This window comes from Limulus polyphemus, unplaced genomic scaffold, assembly GCF_000517525.1.
Source record: "Limulus polyphemus unplaced genomic scaffold, Limulus_polyphemus-2.1.2 Scaffold6523, whole genome shotgun sequence".
Lineage (NCBI taxonomy): Eukaryota > Metazoa > Arthropoda > Merostomata > Xiphosura > Limulidae > Limulus > Limulus polyphemus.
In genome coordinates, this window is record NW_013672133.1 from 65,401 (window position 1) to 70,729 (window position 5,329).

At 32.5% G+C, this 5,329-nt stretch overlaps 1 long non-coding RNA gene across 1 annotated transcript in view; it reads right to left on the reverse strand.

The window, feature by feature from the left end:
• Positions 1-3,253: 3,253 nt before the first annotated feature.
• Positions 3,254-5,329, reverse strand: part of LOC111089527 — a 4,817-nt gene continuing 2,741 nt past the window's right edge. Inside the window, exon 2 of the long non-coding RNA XR_002613780.1 lies at positions 3,254-3,444. This is a non-coding gene — a long non-coding RNA (uncharacterized LOC111089527). The remainder of the gene's footprint in view (positions 3,445-5,329) is intronic.

The window sequence follows — 5,329 nt, forward strand, 5'->3', positions numbered from 1 at the left end:
ATAACAGACTCAATTAGATGTTAGTGACCTAAAATAACAGTTAGAAAGAGATGGCACATTGTAACCAACATATAACAGACTCAATTAGATGTTAGTGACCTAAAATAACAGTTAGAAACAGATGGCACATTGTAACAAAGTGTTACAGAATCAATTAGATGTTAGTGACCAAAAATAACAGTTAGAAACAGATGGCACATTGCAATCATAGCCATACCAAGTCTGACACTCAATCAGATGTTATCAGCCAAAAATGAAGAGTTAGAAACAGATGGCACGTCGTAATCATGACATATAATAGCATACCAACTCTGAGACTCAATTAGATGTCAGCAACCAAAAATTGGCAGTTAGAAACAGACTTAATAAAATTGGCCTGTATGTCAGTTTGTCAATGAGATCCATTCCACTCACAGGAAGGCATAAAACAGCTCATTTAAAATCAGTAGTAGAATAATGGGAGGGCAGACAAAGCTGATGCCCAAGGGGCCCAAAAATTTAGGCAAGGATACTGTATGTAAAGAATGTTGGTGAAACAGGAAGAATATCAGAAAGGAAATGAGTTTAAAAAAAATGTTTCTTTTAAATTGGGAGTGCTATTTTAAATTTTATTATAGTTACAAATAAATAATTTTTTCAAGCAAAATTTATGTTGTTAAAATAAGATTAACAATTAAAAATGTGCATACACAAAAAAATAGAATTTAATTATAAATATATATATATGTAGACTAAGGTGTATATTTAATCATGAAGTAATGGCCGTTTTGTATGACAAACATAAGCATGAGGAGACCCCATATTATTCACTGTCCTGTGGTCATGGGGGTGTCTTAATCCAACACTGCTTGAAAAGGTGCCAAGAATACATCCAATGGATGAGTCACATATGGTACTTTATTCTTTTTTTACGTGCGAGTAAATCCGATTCCACCCCTATCTTCATAAGGACATGCTTATGGCAATTGTTGAAGTACACTGTGGGCAAGAATATGTGTTATATTCTAATGGTAATAGGATAAGAGAACACATATTTAAAGTTTAGCAAAGATAGCCTTACTTCCAGTTAAAGAGTTTTATTTTTCTAACAGGATGGTTGACTAATGGAATGAGCTGCCATCAGCAGAAGTGGAGGCCAGCACTTTAAAGTAAAGGATGTATTAGCTTTTCTCAAGCTTTCAAGAACAATATGGTCCTTTGTTACGTTACGGCTTCAGCCTAATACATGAGAATGCCTACCTCATCATGCTAAACCTGTTCTTAAGGAAGAAGAGTTTCATCAAAAAGATTGTCTTGCCAAACTTCAACCTCATCAAGCACATATACGATGATCTTATAAGATGTGCCATATTCTTTCAAATGACTCTGGCCACGAGTGATGCTCTAAAATGGTTCTTTCAGAGGAGTGGATAACGATACCTCAAGACTCTACAAATACTTTGGTTTTAAGCATAAAATGTTAGTTTGCCCTTATTGTTTGTAGCTACCAAACTTCATACTGAAGTGCAACGTCAGGAACTGTAAGAGATATATTAACATCTACGAAATATTCACTGATAAGAATCAGCTGAAAGACGATCATTTGCATTTGAAATAACGTGAATGATTATCATTAAATCACATGTAAAATGGTTTAAATTCCAATTGTCCTTTTAAGTGTAGCATACATGTGAGATCGGGATTTTAACTACTTTTATGGAAAACAAATGATTTTATGAAGTATGTAAAAACCAGAAATTATTGCTATAATATCTTGTATGTAAAGTATTTAAAATCAATAATACAGTAGTTTTTAGAACCACGAATGCATCACGTTACAGAGACTCCTTCTCATTCACTACCTTGTTTTACATAACAAGTCAGTATAAAGATCACGTTCGCTTAGCATGCTGGGATCGAGAGAATGTTGCAAGAAAACTTCGTTTTAATTGTGTGGTGGTTTGTTGCAACTGGATAGTTCACACATGATGTTCTATAATGTGCAACATTTTTACAAACTCCATTGTTCACCAAACTTGGCCACCTTTGGATCACTACATTATTTTGCAATCATATAACCCACAATTGAGAATTTGAACAAGATGACACACTTGTAGTTTAACCTCGGAGTACAAGGACACTGCTTTTGGTGTCCTCTTCCAAAGCCTGTTAACTATCAGAATGGCACTCCTACTTGCATGTTTGATTAAGGTACCAAACCACAAACATGTTCCCAGGACATTTATTACAACTTTTGCTGACTTTTAAATGAATTACAATTTAGGGTAGGAAAATAAAATTAAAAAATTGTAAAATATATTCAGGTGAGTAAATGTAATATAGTGTCCAAAAGTAACAGAAACATGAACTTATTGGTTTTCATCTTACAATGACAACTTCTAATACTCAACATTTGAACAACAAACACATTACTTTTAACACTGATACAAAACCTCTACTTTTTAATTCTTCTATGTGTATTATAATAAATGTCAGATGAAATTATTTGTTGCGTCTACTCGAAGTGGAAAATTGACAGAAATCAAAATTGTTAGACACCTTGGTTAAAAGTAAAACCATTCTTAGTCTACTTGTTAGGTTGATGTGCTTGATTTTAATCTTAAAAATAAAGTAAAAATGTTATCAGGTCATTTATCGTTACTATCAGTAACTATGAAAATAGCCTCTGATTATAGGTTAACCAGTTTTATTGTGTGTTTCCAGAAGTTCAATGTTTGAGTTTCATCATATTTTCCACATTTAATACTGTTAGTGTTACTACTATTAATTTATAGCACTTTTATTATTTAAGTTTTACTACTGAGATTACAATTGCTTCCTGCATTGGCAAAAACATTTACTTAAAAATAATTATTTAGAAACCAAAAATTTATTTTTAACCTTGAATGATGCATGAAAAGATTACATTTTTAAAAACAGAGTGTAAAAAAATCTAAAATTTCCAGCTGACAGTAATTTTAGTTTCTAAATATGACAAATGATAAAATAACTTTCTTCATATTCCTCTCAGCCATGATGGCTTGTTTAGGGGACTGCACTGTGACTCAACCATGATGACTTATTTAGGGGACTGCACTGTGACTCAACCATGATGACTTATTTAGGGGACTGCACTGTGATTCAACCATGATGGCTTGTTTAGGGGACTGCACTGTGATTCTGAGAAGCAGAATATAAGCTGTACACTTGGTAACAGCAGGTGTGAAACCCTGTCAGTACCCACTGGAACTCTGTACCAGTTCTTTTTTTGGTATTTTCTACCAAGTCCTGTTATCTTTTGTATTTCTTGACAGTTCAATTTGAATAGTGCATGAAGAGGTAACCGTTATCAGAAAACCCGATACTCCATACACTGTGAGGCCAGGTCCTGGTAGCCAGGTGAGCACCTGTGCTTCTTTAAGGAGATTTTCACCACCGGGTTATAGTAAATGATAGTTATTGACCCTGAAAAGTGAAGTTTTAGAGAATTTTCTGTGAATATGTAAAATCATAATGTGACAGACAATTCAAAAGAAACCTAGTTTTGTTTGTTCTTTAGCAACAGCAGTTACCATCCCAGTTACAAGTGAGTTGGTCTCAAAGTGAAGGTAGAAAAAATATCCTAATATATATACCATAAAACTATTTCTATGTTAGATAATTCAACTGCATGTTGATTTAATAAACATCACAAACTCATCATACTGATTAACTCCACTATAACAAAACTTGAATAGTTCCAAACTTATAAATTAATTCATCTGTACGTTTATAAATTAATGCTTTTTGAACGATTAACTTCAAACACAAATCTTTAAGCTGAAAGTAGTTATTCAGCACCATGTTTTCATAGTTCACTGATTGTCTCACACCTATCAAATCTAACTTAATGAATTTACAACATTAAAGTTCACTTCGTGATATTTACTTCTTGACCAAACAGATCATTATATAAATTTATAAATGTCAATCTATACAATACAGTTAATGCTTATTTTATAATAATGTTGTCTATGTTTGTGGAATAACAGGTAAGTTTGGAAATAGTACTTTTGTTGTTAAGTCTATTTTCAAAAATCATAACATTGTTGCCTGTTTATTTTAACAAGTTAGACTTAAAATATATTGGGAAAATTGCCTTTGTTCTATAGTTACAGTTTAAAATGTCACATTGCTGAGTAGTTATACTATTATTAAGTTGTCATAGTTTCACCTGTCATAGGATAGTTGCCATAGTAGCAGTTACTTTTATAGGTCATTGAAACATTTAATATTTTGAGCATCATACATATAGTGTCTTTGTTATTGACGAGGTACTTAACATACCAGAAATACTGACTTTATTGTAGGCAAGATAGTTAACACACTAGAAATACTTGTAGGCAAGATAGTTAACATACCAGAAATATTATATTATTGTAGGCAAGGTAGTTAACATACCAGAAATACTGACTTTATTGTAGGCAAGATGGTTAACATACCAGAAACATTATATTACTGTAGACAAGGTAGTTAACATACCAGAAATATTATATTATTGTAGACAAGGTACTTAACATACCAGAAATACTGTTAACTTGGTTGTTTAGAAAGTACTTGGTATATCATGGGAATGTTAACTTGGTTGATAAGAAAGTACTTGGTATATCATGGGAATGTTAACTTGGTTGATAAGAAAGTACTTGGTATATCATGGGAATGTTAACTTGGTTGTTTAGAAAGTACTTGGTATATCATGGGAATGTTAACTTGGTTGTTCAGAAAGTACTTGGTATATCATGGGAATGTTAACTTGGTTGTTCAGAAAGTACTTGGTATATCATGGGAATGTTAACTTGGTTGATAAGAAAGTACTTGGTATATCATGGGAATGTTAACTTGGTTGTTGAGAAAGTACTTGGTATATCATGTGAATGTTAACTTGGTTGTTTAGAAAGTACTTGGTATATCATGTGAATGTTAACTTGGTTGTTCAGAAAGTACTTGGTATATCATGGGAATGTTAACTTGGTTGTTTAAGTTAGTATTCCCATGATATACCAAGTACTTTCTTATCAACGAAGTTAACATTCCCATGATATGCCAAGTACTTTCTGAACAACCAAGTTAACATTCCCATGATATACCAAGTACTTTCTAAACAACCAAGTTAACATTCCCATGATATACCAAGTACTTTCTAAACAACCAAGTTAACATTCCCATGATATACCCAGTACTTTGTACTTTCTAAACAACCAATTGGTATATCATGGGAATGTTAACTTGGTTGTTTAGAAAGTACTTGGTATATCATGGGAATGTTAACTTGGTTGTTAGAAAGTACTTGGTATATCATGGGAATGTTAAC